The 20211-nt window shown below is 46.9% G+C and overlaps 1 non-coding gene across 1 annotated transcript; it reads right to left on the reverse strand.

The window, feature by feature from the left end:
• Positions 1 to 15316: 15316 nt before the first annotated feature.
• On the reverse strand, positions 15317 to 15388 carry TRNAK-UUU (transfer RNA lysine (anticodon UUU)). The gene has a single exon. It is a non-coding gene; the product is annotated as a tRNA-Lys (tRNA).
• Positions 15389 to 20211: the final 4823 nt, after the last annotated feature.

The raw sequence follows: 20211 nt of genomic DNA on the forward strand, positions 1-20211 counted from the left end.
CCAGCATACGGCCCTTGGAAAGTTGCATGTGAGGGGATGTGGCCCTTGGAATGAAAAAGGGTTCCTACCCTTGCACTCTCTAGCCATCCAGTTGTGTTTGATTCCGGTCACTCAGCAGCTAAAATGCTTATTGCACAGATGGGTAACTTGATGGGAGTTTTTGACTCCAACTCCCATCAGCCCCAGCCAGCATGGCCAATAGTCATGGGTGATGGGAATTGGAGTCCTGCAACATCTGGAGGTCCACAGGCTTGCCATTCCTGACTTACAGGAAATGTTCTGGCTGCCCAGGACAGGAATCCTATACCCATTTTTTTCTGGGAATAAGCCCCACTGAACTCAATCAGACTTTCTCTGCGTAGGCTGGTTTAGGATTCCACTGGGTATAACCTTTCTACATCCCAGGTCCCAGCCCTGAAACTGTTCCTCAGTGACCATCCATATTTTGGTAAATGCCTCCATCCACATGTAAGCATCTGTAAACTCAGATGAATTTGTGAAGGCTTCCAGATATGTATTCCCATTTTTGGACATACCCAAGTGAATGCTGACAATCACTTTCAGGCGACCATCAACATTTGCCAGTATATCTTTTGAGCCTTCGGGTAGTCTGGACATTTGCCTGGAATGTCTGCCAGTGAATGTCCAACATCTGCCAGTGAATGTCCAACATTTACTGAACTTCAAACCTTCACCATAACATTACAGGAGATTGAAATGATCTCTTTTGGTTACATCAAGGGAGGTGGACTCTCCAAATGTGGAGGATTCCCATTATCCCTGACCTTTGGCCCTGCCAACTGGGGCTGAGGGGAGCCCACCAACCGCTGCACCACCATTTCCCTATCGCTGGGCACCATCAAATGTGAGCTGCCGAATGTGACATTGCTCACAATTGAAGTAGATTGAGTGGATTGTAATTAAAATGTGTTTGTGCCTGCTGTCTTAAAGCGAGAAACTCCAACGGTGCAGATTTAAACATGCCTACGGGCAGCTTGCGGCTCATTGAGAAGGCAGTAGGGGGTGTTCCCCTGCCATATGACACTCACTGGGAGCACCAAAATGGGACATTCTTTTGCACATCGCAAGAAATTATAAAATGCTCTGGAACCCAACTTTGCTCCTAGATTCTGGCCAGCAGGATTCCATCCCCCCAGCACAGGACAGGGCCCCAAACGCACCCATTTCTGAAAAGCTTGTGATGCTCACACAGTCTTTTGTAACTGGATTACTGCAACATGCTCTCCATGGGGCTGCCTTTGAAAAGCACTAAAAACTTCACTTGGTGCAAAATGCAGTAGCTATAGTGCTGCCTTGAGCTATGTTAGCATGTGTCTCCTCTATTATTATGGCTTCCCTGGCTTCCAGACTGTGGCTGGGTTCAATTACTGTAAAGTGCCTCTGCAGAAGATGTTGGCAATTGGGCTCGTTTTCATAAGGGAGAATAATAATAATAATAATAATAATAATAATAATAATAATAATAATAATTTTTACTTATACCCCACCTTCCCCAGCCAAGGCCGGGCTCAGGGAGGCTAACAACTAATAATAAAAACAAGTTGAATGAATACAACTTAAAAACAAGATTAAGATACAACATTAAAATATTAAAACATTAAAATGCAGCCTCATCACAGGAGGAGAAAGGAAAAAAGAAAGAGGGGGAGGGAATCAAATTGACTCCAAGCCAAAGGCCAGGTGGAACAACTCTGTCTTACAGGCCCTGCGGAAAGAAATCAGATCCTGCAGGGCCCTGGTCTCATGAGGCAGAGCGTTCCACCAGGCCAGAGCCAGAGTTGAAAAGGCCCTGGCTCTGGTTGAGGCTATGAGAATGTGGTCACAAGCATAAGCCATTATGGACAAGGCTGGAGAAGGTTGGGAAGCTGAGAAAATCTGCTGCAGCTGGCTGACTTTGGAGGCTCTTCTGTCTCCAGGTCTCTAAGTGGGTTGGTTTGCTTGAAGAGGCAAGAGCCAGAGGTCTATTTTGAGCAGCACTAACGTAGGATAAGGGATGCGGGTGGCGCTGCGGGTTAACCTGCTGAGCCTAGGACTTGCAGATCAGAAGGTCGGCGGTTCGAATCCCTGCAACGGGGTGAGCTCAGTCCCTGCTCCTGCCCACCTAGCAGTTCGAAAGCACGTCAAAGTGCAAGTAGATAAATAGGTACCGCTCTAGCAGGAAGGTAAATGGCGTTTCTGGTTCACCAGAAGCAGCTTAGTCATGCTGGCCACATGACCCAGAAGCTGTACGCCGGCTCCCTTGCCCAATAAAGCGAGATGAGCGCTGCAACCCCAGAGTCGGTCACGACTGGACCTAATGGGCCCCTTTACCTTTAACATAGGATACCATCTAAAGGATTGTTTGCCTCTGATTATACACCATGCAAGAGAGCGTCAGTGGGCCTTCGATGGAGTCCTTCCCCTTTGGACAATGACTCTGAGAGTGGCTATTTTCACCCATGCCTTCCATGGCTCAGTTAGTGAGAGTGAGCGCTGGCACCGGGACATCAACAATGGAGAGAGAACTACAAAGGCACCACACATTTCCTCCATTCCTCTGTATTGCCACTGCAATTAGGACTGATAGAGCGGAAGGCAAGGAGGCCAACAGTAGGTGGCCTCAGAACCAATGGCAGGCAGAACCAACTAATTCTAGTTTTGTCCCCCATCATCCTCCCTGCTTAGTCGAAACACCTCCCTAAACTGAAAAAAAAGTCTCTGTTTCTAGTTCTTGCAGCTATCAACCATTAATTAAAGAAGCTTTCGCCACTTCCTTTGCATCAGTTACTTTGAAACAGCCCTTCAGAATTACAGGGAAATCCACAGCTACTCTTTATGCCTTTCATGCTGGAGATAATCTGAGTAATTTGAGTAATGATACAGACGTACCATTTCCTGGCATTACAATTCCAATTTTCTTCTAATGGAGCAACTCTCAAAAGAGTTACAGGCTGACAACACACTCAGTTTTGGGGGGGAGGGGCAGGGTGGCTTTCCCCATGTTATAAAATTCAGATTTTGCTTTAAGACAAGGTTGTGCTCCACATGACCATAGAGCAGAGGTGGGTTTTCCTGTGGTCCTCCTTGTGGACTCCAACTGCTGGCCAGTAAGACCAATGGCTAGGGATGATGGCGGTTGTCATCGGGGCAGGGGGCAGCAGAGGTTCCCCATCCCTGTTGCAGAAGGAAATGTAAAAACGTGCGCTATTCTTTGAGAACAGAGCAGCTACAGCAGTGATTTCATGGCATCCTCCCCTCTTTGCAAGCCACATCCCGAGCAATGTGCTGTGTTGCAGGCAGGTACATTTCATCTTGAACGCTGATGGTTTTTCCAATTCTCCGCCCTTGTCTCCTTCATGCAACTCAAAGCTGTTGCCTCCTAGCATCATCATTCAAGGAGAGCGGCTGCGTCTTCAGCAAGACACTCCATCCAGCAGAGAAGGCTGCTGCTCCACCGGCAGCTTGAGCCAGGCTCTGCACGGAAGCTGTCAGCTGACGGAATGGCAGGAGAACAAGAGGCACAGCAAACCAGCTGACATTTTAAGAGATTGCAGATTAATTGCCTCTCTTTCAGCTTTCTCACGAATTGTTGCTTTTGATAGCATTCTGTAAACTTGTGCTAGTATGAATGGGATCTATCACAGACTATAAGCTGTGAAAGAGGGAGGACCGTAGCTCAGAGGTTGACCACAGGCTTTGCACAGAGAGTGGCGAAGGTTCGATCCCCAGGAAGGAAAAGACTCCTGTTTGAATCGTCATACTGAGCTAGATAGACCAGTGGTCTGACTCTGTGACATAACACCAAACCATGGTTTATTAACCTATGGTTTATTAAAACCACAGCTGGGTGTGATATGTGAACCCAACTGAGCAGCTCAACTACAGTTTGTTTGCTGCCAACAAACAAGCATCTGATTCGTTTGTTTTCACTATGGCTTGGTGTTATGTGGGAACTTAATACCCTTACTTAACCATGGTTTGTTCAACCGCTTCACTCCTGACTCTCACCAGACCATAAAGGCATGAGGCAAGAGCAGCTGGAAAACAAACACTGGAGAAACACGCATGACTTTTTCTGATCATCTGCAGGGCCATCCGTAGTCAACTCATAGTTTGTTAAACAATATCCGAAACAGAATGTTGGATAGACAGGCTCTCCTTCCATTTTTAAGGAACTCTCGGAGTTTGAACCAATATCACCTCTCTGGGAATTCACCATCACTGCCAGCAACCCTTTTATTAAATTATTATTATTATCAAGAGGATCTCCACCCTGCATTTCAGCTGTATAACACTCAGTACAGCTCACAATTAGGGGGGTGCGGGTGGTGCTGTGGTCTAAACCACTGAGCCTAGGGCTTGCCTAACAGAAGGTCGGTGGTTCGAATCCCTGCAACGGGGTGAGCTCCTGTTGCTCAGTCCCAGCTCCTGCCAACTTAGCAGTTCGAAAGCACGTCAAAGTGTAAGTAGATAAATAGGTACCGCTCCGGCGGGAAGGTAAATGGCGTTTCCGTGCCCTGCTCGGGTTTTGCCAGAAGCGGCTTAGTCATGCTGGCCACCATGACCCGGAAAAACTGTCTGCCGACAAACGTCGGCTCCCTTGGCCAGTAAAGCGAGATGAGTGCCGCAACCCCAGAGTTGTTCGTGGCTGGACTTAACTGTCAGGGGTCCTTTATCTTTACCTTTACAGCTCACAAGGGCATACAATGCATCGGAAAGTTAACAATCTGGGAATTAAATGGAAACAGAGGTGGCACAAAACGACCCAACCACACAGAAAATGATCAGCTGGCCAAGTTGGATGCCTGCTTGAATCCAAATCCCTTCAAAAACGAAAGGAAATGTAACACACAGGGGAGCATAAGATCTCCTGGGGCAGGGTCTTCCACAACCTTGGTGCCACCACAGAGGAGTCCCTGTCTCTCACATTCCCAGCAGACTTAGCTCAGATAAAGGGAGTGGAACATACCGAAGGGATCTCAATAACCAGGCAGGCTCACAAGGGTGGCAGTGATGGAAGTAATTATTTAGGTACTCTGGTTCCGCGCCATTCAGGGCTTTAAACTGAACTGTGCAAATAGTGCAGATTATCCAGCAATTCTACCTGCAACAGTCTGCATTAGCTGAAGTTTCCAAATGTCTCCAAAGTCAGCCCCAAATAGAAAACAATGCACTAATCCCATATTGGTCTCTGCAGCCACAGCAGGTGCTTTAATTTTCCAGTGGTTTTACTTAACCCCTGAAGGTGCAATCTTCCATTCTTTCCTGAGGCAGACGGATGCCAACAACAGCAAAAAGAAGAAGAAGAAAGAAATCCAGCCAAGAGGTAACCAGCACATGAATGACCTTGAAATATGTGTGCAGATCTCATTCTCCAATGCATATCTTTCCTCTTTTTTAATTTGCAGAATTTCTCAGGCGGAGGGCCTTCTTGGTAGTGGCACCCGCCCTGTGGAACACCCTCCCATCAGATGTCAAGATGTAACCTTTAAAAGACATCTGAAGGCAGCCCTGTATAGGGAAGCTTTTTAATGTTTAATGTTTTATTATATTTGTATATATGTTGGAAGCCACCCAGAGTGGCTGGGACAACCCAGAAAGATAGGAGGGGAACAAATAATAATAATAATAATAATAATAATAATAATAATAATAATAATAATAATTCTCCATCTAATGCCCATTTATACACACAACACCCCTGTTCAAGAATCCTGGGAACTGTAGTATGTTAAGGGTGCCAGGAAATGTGACTCTGTGAGGGCAAAACTACAGTTCTCTGGATTCTTTGGGTAGAAGTCAAGTCCATTTAAATGGATGGTGTGGCTCTGCCAAAATCAGCTTGTTAGGCAGACATTTGAAGGTGGTAATACTTATATTCATTTGATGCAAAACAAGTTGCTGCCAAAGTCCCCACGGCAGAACAGGGTCCTTTTTGGAGGAGTGCGGGGGGAGTCAGTCACTAAGCCAAGGGATGATACTGAAAGAACAGCGTATTTTAGCTGTGTTGTCTTTTTATATTAAAAAAACCCAGCCTTCTCTGTGCTTGTTGAAATTGAGGTCAAGCGGGCAGGCATCACCTTTGGATCTGTCACTTTAAAAAAAGACTGTTCCAGCTGTGTCAGCATCCTGGAAGGAAGAGAGGGCACATTTTGAGCTATCAGGTCTTTTGATACGGAAACATTTTGGCTTGATAAGAAGAGAGCCTATAAAGAGGAATGGAGAGTCCGCCCCAGACAAAGATTCTCTCCCCCGCCCCCTGCTGCCCCTGGGCAAGCCTTTTGCAGCCCTGTAACGCTGTGGGTTAAACCACAGAGCCTAGGGCTTGCCGATCAGAAGGTCGGTGGTTCGAATCCCCACGACGGGGTGAGCTCCCGTTGCTCGGTCCCTGCTCCTGCCAACCTAGCAGTTCGAAAGCACACCCAAAAGTGCAAGTAGATAAATAGGTACCACTCCGGCGGGAAGGTAAATGGCGTTTCCATGTGCTGCTCTGGTTCGCCAGAAGCGGCTTAGTCATGCTAGCCACGTGACTCGGAAGCTGTACGCCGGCTTCCTTGGCCAGTAAAGCGAGATGAGTGCCACAACCCCAGAGTCAGTCACGACTGGACCTAATGGTCAGGGGTCCCTTTACCTTTACTAAATACGTTTTATGCATGAAGCAACATATGCAACACAACTGCTGTTCCATTAAGCTTGCGGAAATGTGAAAGCAGAGACTCATAGAACTTCATGCAACAGTTTGGTGTTCTTCCAAATGAACGAGGAGCTAAACAGCAGAAGGCAATTTCAGGGCAGAATGGCTGCCAAGCAGTGATAAAGAGACCAGCTACGGCCCCTGCGAGGCCCTCAGGACTCTCCTTTCCCATGTCGCCTCCCTCGCCTGCTCAGTACTCTCCTTGGGTACTTTTGCCTGGCTAGGATGTGACCTTGGACTGCACTTGCCTCAGTGGAGGATGGTGGCAGGAAGGAGTAGGAGCCTCTCATTTCTGATTGGCTAGAATGGAGCCTATGGCACGAATGTCACATCTGTTGCTCCACCCACTTTTCTCTGTCCCCACCCTCCACCACTGGCATATGCCCTCCCCCAGGAGGCAGCTCACAGGGGAACGGGATCTGTAGCCACCTTTGCAACGCGAAGCATGGTGCATTAAGCATGGTAGAGCAGGGAGCTACCTGGGCAGGCATTGCTAGTTGAAGGCAGGTTCAGTTTCCCAAAATATAACACCGTTCCCTTGCAGCCATCTCACTTTGCTTCTTGTCAGTTGACTCCCAGCAATGAAATTCTCTTTTGCCAGCCACTCTTAAACCTACAACATGTTTTCTCCCAGGAACACGGGGAAATGCCTTATACCACTGGCCTATCTTGGGGTTGCGGCGCTCATCTCGCTTTATTGGCCGAGGGAGCTGGCGTACAGCTTCTGGGTCATGTGACTAGCATGACTAAGCCGCTTCTGGCGAACCAGAGCAGCGCACGGAGACGCCGTTTCCCTTCCCTCCGGAGCAGTACCTATTTATCTACTTGCACTTTGACGTGCTTTCGAACTGCTAGGTTGGCAGGAGCTGGGACCGAGCAACGGGAGCTCACCCCATCATGGGGATTCGAACTCCCGACCTTCTGATCAGCAAGTCCTGGGCTCTGTGGTTTAACCCACAGCGCCACCCGCGTCCCATGCAAAATTATTAGGGGGTACAGAATTTCAGCACCCAGTGCTGTCTCAGTACAGCTGCCTGCTTCCATCGCTGGGCTCCATTGAAAACAGCTTTTCCATACAAACCAGGAAGTGACTTCTTCAGACAATGGAATGACTCTTCTTTTCTTATCTCTGTGGCTGTGATCTTCTAGGTGACATGGACACTATTAGGCAGTTGACTGCACATGCATACTCCATCCATTTCCCTCCCTCCCACCCACCGACCCTCCCCTTGGCCGTGAGTGCTGGCAAAGCCCTTCCTGGAAAGACTGGGGACTGTCTCCTTGCTCTCCCACTAAGCTACAGCCCTTCCCCACTTCCCTACCAGCAGACAGGCTGCATGTATTAGCTAATATCCACCAGACGCCAGCATTCATTTAAGCTAGCAATAACCATTACAGAAACCTGTTTCAGTGTATCTGAAGAAGTGTGCATGCACACGAAAGCTCATACCAATAACTAACTTAGTTGGTCTCTAAGGTGCTACTGGAAGGAATTATTATTATTATTATTATTATTATTATTATTATTATTAATTTTATTTATTTTGTTTCAACTACAGCAGACCAACATAGCTACCTACCTGTAACTAGAAACCTCTTTGTAATAAAAATTCCTACAGAAAGCTGGTATGTGGCCCTTTGCAGGTTAACCCTGACGGAATGTGGCCCTCAACAGGGAAACAGTTTTCTCCTCCTTTGCTACAGTGGATCTGCCTGGAATGAATGTTTAATCAAGGCCCTGAAAAGATTTACAACTAATCCAGAATCCAGCAGCTAGACTGGTGACTGGGGGCGGCCGCCGAGACCATATAACACCGGTCTTGAAAGACCTACATTGGCTCCCAGTACGTTTCCGAGCACAATTCAAAGTGTTGGTGCTGACCTTTAAAGCCCTAAACGGCCTCGGTCCAGTATACCTGAAGGAGCGTCTCCACCCCCATCATTCTGCCCGGACGCTGAGGTCCAGCGCCGAGGGCCTTCTGGCGGTTCCCTCATTGCGAGAAGCAAAGCTACAGGGAACCAGGCAGAGGGCCTTCTCGGTAGTGGCGCCCGCCCTGTGGAACGCCCTTCCAGCAGATGTCAAAGAGATAAACAACTACCTGACATTCAGAAGACATCTTAAGGCAGCCCTGTTCAGGGAAGTTTTTAACGTGTGATATTTTACTGTATTTTTGGTTTTTATGGAAGCCGCCCAGAGTGGCTGGGGAGGCCCAGCCAGATGGGCGGGGTATAAATAATAAATAATAATTATTATTATTATTTAGGTCTAAAGAGGTGACCAGAATCTTTGGGTGAAATTCAGCATTGAGCTTTTCCAATTGTTCCATCTATATAAGCATTGCAGCTTGCCAGGTGGAAAAAAATCCCAGTTCTCCTCGCCTTGCACACTGTTCTGGGGTTTTTCCTGAGTCCACAGAGACAATTTCCAGACTGCAGGGGGCACAGGGGAGAAGTGTGTTTGTGTGTGGAAGCCCCACTGCACAAGCCTAAGTCTTGACACAGGGCTTTCATTCATGAATTAGGCCCTATGAATAGCCCTGTACTCTGATTTGATATGAGAACATTCAGCCTATTCAGATTCTAACAAAAGAGAAGTGGCCAAACTATTTAATGAAAATGTCTCACCGTAGCACAATCAGTACCCGGGGAGATTAACTTCATTCGAAAATGAAGGAGCAAATGGAAATTGCATGAGTGATTTGTGTGCTTTGTTGAAAGTGCTAAATTAATATTTGATCCATCATTTTGTCTGCTTCAGATTTGGCTATATGGTGAAAAATGAGCCTTTGCCTCTAGCAGCAGCGGGATTTAAAAACTTCCAGTTTGACAATTGGCAGGGCTGTGCTGTTCCCTCGGTCTGAGGCCGGCATCCTTGCTCTCCCGGGTACCCTTCGCTGATGTCGCTTTGTGCTTTTACGGTTGGAGTTCTAGCACTCCCATCCCCTGAATTTCCAAAGCACCAAGCAGGGATTTGAGCTGCATGACTCCCATTAACAGGAAAGCAGGCTGCCACGTCACACGCTGCTTGCAAGATGTGCTTTGCAGGCTCGTAATAACCTAGAGTTCCTTTCCCCGGAGCATCCCCAGAGGAAGAGCGGGAGCACATTTTGTTATTGCCTTCCAAAGAACCAAGCACTTTTGCATCTCAAAAGAACCTGGCATTACTATTTCCATTTGTAAGTAAACTTGTGGCAGCACTAGAGAGTGAGCCAGTATCCCTCAGATGTCAACTCAACATCTGAGCACCTGCCGTCCAGCGTCTAATGAAGTGAGTCTGTCCTTGCAAACTAGCCCCAACCTGGGAGCAGAGATAAAGCAGAGAAACATTAATAATAATAATAATAATAATAATAATAATAATAATAATATTTCCCCAGCCACTCTGGGTGGCTCCCAACAGATTAAAAACAGAATAAGACATCAAACATTAAAATCTTCCCTACAGATGCCTTCTAAATGTCAGCTAGTTGTTTATTTCCTTGACATCTGATGGGAGGGTTTCCCACGGGGCGGGCGCCACCACTGAGAAGGCCCTCTGCCTGGTTCCCTCTAACCTCACTTCTCACAGTGAGGGAACTGCCAGGAGGGCCTCAGAGCTGGACCTCACTGCTGTGTCACCTCGCCCTCCTGTCCTTGCAGGGAGGTGCTCTGGGCAATGAACGTGGTGCTGGCAGTACTTTCCTGCCTTCCTCTCTCTTCCTCCTTCCTCGGTGGGCAGTGCTGACACCATCCCCCCCTTCCCTGGACTCCAAATCCCAGCATTTGCAATCACTGGTTATCCAGTCTTATGGGAACTGGAGTACAACAACATCTGGAGGGCCACAGATTCCCCACCCCTGGTCTACGGGAACTGGCCCTGCAACTTGTGATCCTGGCCTGGCCTTGGATCTGGTGCTGCTCAGTTTGGGGCGGACGTAGGTTGTCATGCACCGCTCTGCCTCAGGCGGCAAAATGTCTTAGGCCAGCTGTGATCGACAGTGCCTGAAATCGGACAGGTTCAGAATATTGTGCACCATTGTGGACACATTGCGGGGCACATTTATTAGTGCTCCTTCTTCTTTGTGGCGCTGTCATCCCTTGCAAAGTCCACAATTCCTACCCCAGCACCCCATTCTCCATGTTTGCAGCGACAAGCTGTGCTGAATTAGCATCAACTGCAGATCTCACCCTGTGCCAATCATGCTCTAACTCTCCACAATGATTCCTGGGAACTGAGGTTCATTTTAGAATGCTGAGAAAACTTAAATTTCCAGGTGGGCATTAAACATAATTCCCAGGTGGGCATTAAAACCTTGGGACATAAAACCACTGTATGTGTTTAGTAGAGATACGCCAGAAGGGTTAACTCATCACATTGCCTAGAAAGCAGGCTGAAGGTTTAGTCAACGGATTCTCATCCTTTCTCTTTTTTTTGCCCTGCGCTCAAAGGGTTCCTTGCCAGCTTTTCAGAAGGTTTCCTTAGAAGAAGAATGAGGTTTCGCTGTTCTCGCCAACCCACAGGGAGCAGTTTTGATATTTGCTTCGGCACTTTTTTTTTTTAAATAGAAAATGTGTAACTCAAAAGAAATGAAATAAAACACACACACTTCTGCGGCTAAAAGGTCTGGAGCAAAAAAGACATAAAGGTTTTGTGCATAAATAATTTATCAAATAAACTGCAGGAGGCAGATGTAAATATTAAAGCTCTGCTTTGACTGCTGGAAAAAAACCACCCACCTAATGCTACATAATGGTTGTCAGTTCCCATCCACAACTGCATCTGGCTTCTCTTTGACGAGGAGATATGAGAGCCAACCTAGTATAGCAGAATTCTGGCCTGGGTTGGAGAGAGCTAGGGTGAAATCCCTATGCAACCATGTAGCACCTGTGGCGATCTAATCTAATATCTAATCTAATCTAATCTATTATTTATACCCCGCCCATCTGACTGGGCTTCCCCAGTCACTCTGGGTGGTTTCCAATCAAATATTAAAATACAGTAATACATCAAACATTATAAGCTTCCCTAAAGAGGGCTGCCTTCAGCTGTCTTCTAAAAGTTTGGTAGTTGTTGTTCTCTTTGACATCTGGTGGGAAGGCATTCCAAATGGCAGGTGCCACCACCGAGAAGGTCCTCTGCCTGGTTCCCTGTAATTTGGCTTCTCGCAAAGAAGGCCCTCGGCGCTGGACCTCAGTGTCCGGGTAGAATGATGGGGGTGGAGACGTTCCTTCAGATATACTGGACCAAGGCCATTTAGGGCTTTAAAGGTCAGCACCAACACTTTGAATTGTGCTCGGAAACGAACTGGGAGCCAATGTAGGTCTTTCAAGACCGGTGTTATGTGGTCTCAGCGCCTGCCCCCAGTCACCAGTCTAGCTGCCACATTCTGGATTAATTGTAGTTTCTGGGTCACCTTCAAAGGTAGCCCCACGTAGAGCGCATTGCAGTAGTCCAAGCGGGAGATAACTAGAGCATGCACCACTCTGGCGAGACAGTCTGCAGGCAGGTAGGGTCTCAGCCTGTGTACCAGGTGGAGCTTGTAGACAGCTGCCCTGATACAGAATTGACCTGCACCTCCATGGACAGCTGTGAGTCCAAAATGACTCCCAGGCTGCGCACCTGGTCCTTCAGGGGCACAGTTACCCCATTCAGGACCAGGGAGTCCTCCACACCCGCCCGCCCCCTGTCCCCCAAAAACAGTACTTCTGTCTTGTCAAGATTCAACCTCAATTTGTTAGCCACCACTTGGGTCTCCAGGTATTTTTTAGACTACAACTCCCATCACCCCTAGCTAGCAGGACCAGTGGCCAGGGGATGATGGGAGTTGTAGTCCAACACAGCTGGAGACCCAAGTTTGAGAAGCCTGACCTGGACCATAAGTGTAGTGGTGATTTTCCAAGTGCAGGAACTCATCAAGATGGTCTCCAAAGCTATAACCCCAAGAAGTGTTGAAAAATGACTGTGTTCTCCTCCCTTGTTGGAGACAGTATATCTTGGAATGCCAGCTACTTGGAATCAGAGGTGGAGAAAATGCTCCTGCTGTTAGGTCCTGCCATGGGCATCTATCTGGCTGCCCACTGTGAGATCAGGATGCTGAGCTAGATGGACCATTGGTTTGGTCCAACAGCCTCTTCCTTTGCTCTTAGTACCCATCTCACAGTTTCCTGGGTTCCATCAAAAGCAGCAGGACTTGCTTCTGAGTAGAGATGCATAAGATTCCAGTGTCAGAGATATTAATACTACCGTATTTACTCGAGTCTAATGCGCCATCAAATCTAATGCGCACCTCAATTTTCAGAACTTTGAAACCCCAAAAGTATTTGCTGGCAAATGTAAATGTGCCGTCGAATCTAATGAGCACCTTAATTTCCACAGTGTAATTTGGCCAAAAAAAGGTTAAGCATTAGATTTGAGTAAATACGGTATTTTGTCGAATTCCAGAATAGTGCCCAGCCAGGCACTGCTTTCTGGAAAACCCACAGTGATAATCCCACTCACAGTTAATCAGTCACCAAGCCCACGACAATATGCTTTTCTGGTTGAGGATTTCAAGATTCTCTTTGCATGGGAAAATTAGGGCATGATGACAATTAGGAGAAACAGAAAGAGAGAGAGAGAGAGAGAGAGAGAGAGAGAGAGAGAGAGAGAGAGAGAGAGTCGTTGGTTTGCTTGTTTTAAAATTGTTTACAGACAAAAACCATAACTTATAAATCACATTGAAACCATAGTATATTTTCATGACCAAATATTTATTTTTTTATTCACCACCTTTCCTCTCCAAGGAGATCAAAGTGGCCCACACAGCCCCCCCTCTACATTTTATCTCCACAACAACCCTGTGAGGTAGAATAGGAGAGGCACTGGCTGCCCAAGATCGCCCAATGAACTTCTTCATGGCTGAGTGCACATTTGAACCCTGGTCTCCTAGATTCCAGTCCAATACTCTAGGTATGTCTGTTAGCAATTCTAAGTTAGCAAAGCCACAAACCACAAGCATAATCCTTCCAAAAATTCTTCCAAAAAGACTCTTCATCCTGTTCTAAGGCTGCAATCTAAGACATACTTTTCTGGGAGTAAGTCCCATTGAACTTAATGGGCCTTACTTCTGCATGAGTGTCTATAGGCTGGCACTGTTGTTGCAGATTCCCTCAATTTAAGAAATAACACATTTTCCTCCCATTTAGTGCTACTTTTTGTAACTTCTTAAGCTAGGTTCCCCCTTTTTCTAGGTACCATTTTCATTCATAACTTTGCCATGTTTCTCTTTGTCTACAGAGCCAGTGTGGTGTAGTGGTTAAGAGCAGTGGACACGTAATCTGGTGAACTGGGTTCACGTCTCCGCTCCTCCACATGCAGCTGCTGGGTGACCTTGGGCTAGTCATACTTCTTTGAAGTCTCTCATCCTCACTCACCTCACAGAGTGTTTGTTGTGGGGGAGGAAGGGAAAGGAGATTGTTAGCTGCTTTGAGACTCCTTAGGGTAGTGATAAAGCGGGATATCAAATCCAAACTCTTCTTCTTCTTTGATGCTTCACAAGATGTGAAACAAAATCCTGGAGGCGAAAACTTATTTTTCTTTATGGCTAGGCCATCCTCATCCTGTGTGCACTGCCCCGGCTGCTGCATGAACACCTTTTGGATCGGGGCCACAGCATACAGTATATAACAATGCACTGCACAAATCTATATAAAGTACAGCGATAAATCATACAGGCCTACATGACAAGGTTGTTCTACAAATTACCAGGATAATATCTAGGAAGCATTGTGGTCCTTAGGGAAAGGGCTGCAGTCTAGTACATACCTTAATTAGTTCCTTGGATCTTTTATGTGTGTTTAATATTGATGAAAGAGGCACATTTTATTATTAAGAGTCCATGCTTAAATGGAGCAGGGGAAATTGGAAGTCCACAAAGGCACAGAAGAACATTCTGCATCTGCACAGACAGCATCCCTGCAAAGCTTAGCTAATAAAGTAATTAGTGCATTGTTGTCTACGCCATGCTCCCTGCATTGTTATTTGAAGCTTCCCTAGACTTGGTGTAGTTTGGTCCTTCATGGTGAGCAAACCCACCATGTATACCGTATTTTTCGCTCTATAAGACACTTTTTCCCTCCTAAAAAGTAAGGGGGAAAGTGTGTGCGCCTTATGGAGCGAATGCAGGCTGCGCAGCTATCCCAGAAGCCAGAACAGCAAGAGGGATCACTGCGCAGTGCTCCCTCTTGCTGTTCTAGCTCCTGGCTTAGCCATGCGAAGCCTCTTCAGGGCAGGGGGAGCCTTCATCCGGCTGCCCTCAAGAGGCTTCACGCGGCTATCCCAGAAGCTAGAACAGCAAGAGGGATCACTGCACAGTTATCCCTCTTGCTGTTCTGGCTTCTGGGATTCAGAATATTTTTATTCTTGTTTTCCTCCTCCAAAAGCTAGGTGCGTCTTATGGTCTGGTGCGTCTTATAGAGCGAGAAATACAGTATTTAAAGCATTCTTGTTTCAGTTCAACAGTCAGGCTTCTCTCAAAGAATCTTGGGAACTGCAGTTTGTTACAGGCTTCCTAACAACTCTTACCTCACAGAATCACAGGATTGTAGAGTTGAAAGGGACCAGGAGGATTCTCTGATCCAACCCCCTGCAATATAGGAATCTTCTGTCCAAAGTGAGGTTCGAACTCACAACCCTAAGATTAAAAGCCTCATGCTCTACCAGCTGAGCTATCCATCATGCCTCTTTCTCTTTAGTGTGAGGCTATATCTACACAGCTATAAAAAAACGCTCTGAATACGCTCTGTGAAAACCCGTTGTAAAGCTCACAATTGAAAATATCATTGAGTTGTGATTTCAGCTCTACAGCGCCCTCTGGGGTCACCGTGTTATAACGCACTTATAACGCTGCATTTTGACTAATGTAGCAAAATCCTCAGTCTCCCTTAACAAGCTACAGTTCACAGGAGTCTTTGGGGGAAGCCATGACTCTTAAAGTGGATTTGTTGTTGTTGTTGTTTAGTTGTTTAGTCGTGTCCGACTCTTCATGACCCCATGGACCAGAGCATGCCAGGCACTCCTGTCTTCCACTGCCTCCCGCAGTTTGGTCAAACTCATGCTGGTAGCTTCGAGAACACTGTCCAACCATCTCGTCCTCTGTCATCCCCTTCTCCTTGTGCCCTCCATCTTTCCCAACTTCAGGGTCTTTTCCAGGGAGTCTTCTCTTCTCATGAGGTGGCCAAAGTATTGGAGCCTCAGCTTCAGGATCTGTCCTTCCAGTGAGCACTCAGGGCTGATTGCCTTAAGAATGGAGAGGTTTGATCTTCTTGCATTCCATGGGACTCTCAAGAGTCTCCTCCAGCACCAGAATTCAAAAGCATCCATTTTTCGGTGATCAGCCTTCTTTATGACCCAGCTCTCACTTCCATACATCACTACTGGGAAAACCCATAGCTTTAACTATACGGACCTTAAGTATACGGACCTTTGTTGGATAAGAGTGCTTTAAATGTACGATCGTTTCATACATTTGTCAGATGTGACACATTTGACAGACTTTTCCCAGACTTTACTTATCATAAAATACTCTCATCTTGGGGGAGTGGGGATGCATTTCTTGTGCAAGAGAGCCAGATCATCCTTGTGTAACCTGAACTTGCTGTTATCTCACTCGGAAAGAATGACAAGTCTAGAAACACCCTCTGCCTTTTCTTCCCTTGTGGGAATTACAGCTTGCGCATAGGATCCATGCAGTTAAGCGAAAGAGCGGCGCTGTGCAAAATACAAATCAGCACGGGAAGGAATCCCTCAAGGAAAGAGACGCAGCGCAGAGCTTTCCCTCGAACAGAGAGGGAACAAAAGCAATTTTAGAACAGAGGGAAGCCAGGAAGAGAATGTTATGCAACAGCACCTCCAGAACAGACAGGAATACAAAACGGGTAATCGTCGCAGGGAGCTTTGCGAAAGACACTAATGGGCTTGGCTCCCGATCCTTATCACATTGCACTAAATGCATTATTAATACCTAAAGTGGGGAGGCCAGTGGCTACTTGGGGCTGAGAGGCTGTGCAGCAGCTATATAAACAGGGAATTTATGCAAGGACTACATTATGTGCTCTCTCTTCACTTGTGGGAGTTGCAGCAGAGACACACAGGCTTCCCCTGAGGGGTGATCCAGCTACACTGATGTATTAAGTAGATCTGCTGATCTGTGACATACTTTGTACTTGTTTAAGGAATTCAGTTTTATTTTTTATTTTATGCCGTTCCCGCCCCTCCCCCCAATATTGCTGGCAATATAGACATTCTAATCCAATCAATACAGTACATAAATAAAACAGATAATCTAAGTTATTTCTCGTTTGGTTACTTAGCACACCATGGTATATGATAGCTGTCTTCAAATATCTCAAGGGCTATCACATGGAAGAGGGAGCAAGCTGGTTTTCTCCTGCTCTGGAGGGTAGGATTCGAACCAATGGCTTCAAGTTACAAGAAAGGAGATTCTGATTCCACATCAGGAAGAACTTTCGGACAATAAGAGCTGTTTGACTGTGGAACGGTTTTCCTTGGGAGTTGGTGGACTCTCCTTCATGGAGGTTGGATGGTCATCTGTCATGGATGCTCTGACTGAAATTACTGCATTGAATTCCACAGCTGTCACTAGAGGCCCGAGTGGGCTCGATGGCTTGAAGGATGCATTTAATAATAATAATAATAATAATAATAATAATAATAATAATAATAATAATTTATTCTTCATACCCCGCCCATCTGACTGGGCTTCCCCAACCACTCTGGGCAGCTTCCAACAAAATATTAAAATGCAGTAATGCATCAAACATTAAAAGCTTCCCTAAACAGGGCTGCCTTCAGATGTCTTCTAAAAGTCTGGTAGTTGTTTTTCTCTTTGACATCCGGTGGGAGAGAGTTTCACAGGTCGGGTGCCACTACCAAGAAGGCCCTCTGCCTGGTGCCCTGTAACTTGGCTTCTCGCAGTGAGGGAACCACCAGAAGGCCCTCGGCGCTGGACCTCAGAACGATGGGGGTGGAGACTCTCCTTCAGGTATACTGGACCGAGGCTGTTTAGGGCTTTAAAGGTCAGCACCAACACTTGGAATTGTGCTCGGAAACGTACTGGGAGCCAATGTAGGTCTTTCAGGACTGGTGTTATGTGATCTTGGTGGCCACTCCCAGTCACCAGTCTAGCTGCTGCATTCTAGATTAGTTGTAGTTTCTGGGTCACCTTCAAAGGTAGCCCCACGTAGAGCGCATTGCAGTAGTCCAAGCGGGAGATAACCAGAGCATGCACCACTCTGGCGAGACAGTCCGCGGGCAGGTAGGGTCTTAGCCTGCGTACCAGGTGGAGCTTGTAGACAGCTGCCCTGATACAGAATTGACCTGCGCCTCCATGGACAGCTGTGAGTCCAAAATGACTCCCAGGCTGTGCACCTGCTCCTTCAGGGGCACAGTTGCCCCATTCAGGACCAGGGAGTCCTCCACACCAGCCCGCCCTCTGTCCCCCAAGAACAGTACTTCTGTCTTGTCAGGATTCAACCTCAATCTGTTAGCTGCCATCCATCCTCAAACTGCCTCCAGACACTCACACAGGACCTTCACGGCCTTCACTGGTTCTGATTTGAAAGAGAGGTAGAGTTTAGGTGAGTTTTGTTGCTGTATTAAGCAGGATAAAAACATGTATAAACAGATACATGGTGAAACTGCAGGGGGTTGCTGCTGATCAATATCAGGTCTATATCAGGTACTGTTTACACACACACACACACACACACACACACACACACACACACACACACTGTAGGACCTTTTAGGCTTTGACCATCAGCTGGCATTTTGGGCAAGCTTTCATTACAGATGGAGTTGCCAGGTACTATGGTCTCATACTGGGATAGCAGGTGGCTGGTATGGAACGGCAGTTCACTAGGAGGAATAATTCCAGGGGAAGAAGCAAAGAAGAAGACGGTAAACACATACCTGCACCAAAACAAAAAAAACCCACAGAAACCAAGTGTAGATGAGACAGGTTGGAGACAACATTTCTGTGCAGTGGCTATTATGTACCATTTGATTTGGTGCTGCAAAAAAATGTTTTACTGTCTTGGAGAGAGAAGTTATTAGCTGAATGCATTGTATAAAGAACTGCAAAAGCCACAAAGCCATAAAGCTTTCATCAGGCCATGGAAATCCATTTTTCCTTGTTTTGTTATTATGCAGTCGCTGCCAGGCTGATGCGGCAGCACCTTGCTTTGCTTTAGCTGAAAGAATTCTTACTCTTCTATAGGAAAGGCTGCCATCCAGCTGTGTATTGTCTACTCTGCCTGCAACTGGCTCTCTAGGATTTCAGACGGGGGAGACTCACACAGCCTTACTTGGGGAAGCCACTCGGGTGCCTGGGGTGGCGCGAGCCACCCATAGGGGCGGGGCACACCGTGGGGCCTCCCTGTCTGCCTGCCTCCTCCCACTCAGCCACCCTACAGCTGGGGGGGGGAGAGGCAGTGGGCGGACCATCTGGGCAGCATGGAGCCTGCGTGCACCCAAGCCACCGCTTCTCTCCCAGGAGAGACACATGGCTCAGGCGCACTACAGGCCCCGCAGTGAGTGCCCCCTGGCATTTTGTCACTCCCCTTAGTGGTGACACCTGGGGCGGACCGCACCCACCACCCCCTTCCTCCGCCCCTGCTTGGAGATGTCACAGGTTGAACCCTGTGAACAAATGCTGCACCCTTTGAGCTACAGCCTGCGTTTCCTCCACCCTGCCTTGTCTATGTTAGCTATCACAGCCCAGTCCTTAACAGAATTATGTCATGCTAGTTTTCCCAAAGAGATTTACTTCCACGTACTGTATGTGTCTACCGTGAATTGCCGCCTACAGCTCTCTATGGGCAAATGTGGAATGAAAAGAAATCGCCCACTGCAGCAAAGGTGGGCTGTTTCTTCTGGACGTGCCTTAACGGGATTCTCAGCGATTGTTATGGAAGGCTCTCTGCTGTGCTTTGTCTTGAACCGCAAAGAAATATTTTGTGCAAAAGATTTTTTTCCATCCGAGGTGGGAGGGTGAGTCAAAGCGAAGCAGTTCTTGAACAAAAGGGCTGAGATAATATGAGAAAGTTTGCAAGTGGAAATTCTATTAGACCCTCTGATCCGCTTATGAAACTATGTCAAGATTAGACCCCAGCAACAACCATGCAAGTTCCAGGCCTAGCCTGTCTTAATTGTTGCAAGGCTGTTATATGCCAGAGCTTGGAAAAATATCCACAAACTAACTATAGAATTGTAGAATCACAGAACTGTAGCGTTGGAAGAGACCACGAGGCTCATGCAGAATATTGTTAGAAATATTTGAGAACAGGGATATAGATAAATGTAAACAGTGCGTGTGAAAAGAGTATTAAAGATATCAGAAGATGGTGTGGATTATTTACTTTCACAAGAAGAAGAAGAGTTTGGATTTGATATCCCACCTTTCACTCCCTTTAAGGAGTCTCAAAGCGGCTAACATTCTCCTTTCCCTTCCTCCCCCACAACAAACACTCTGTGGGGT

This window comes from Podarcis raffonei, chromosome 3 (assembly GCF_027172205.1).
Source record: "Podarcis raffonei isolate rPodRaf1 chromosome 3, rPodRaf1.pri, whole genome shotgun sequence".
Taxonomy (NCBI): Eukaryota; Metazoa; Chordata; class Lepidosauria; order Squamata; family Lacertidae; genus Podarcis; species Podarcis raffonei.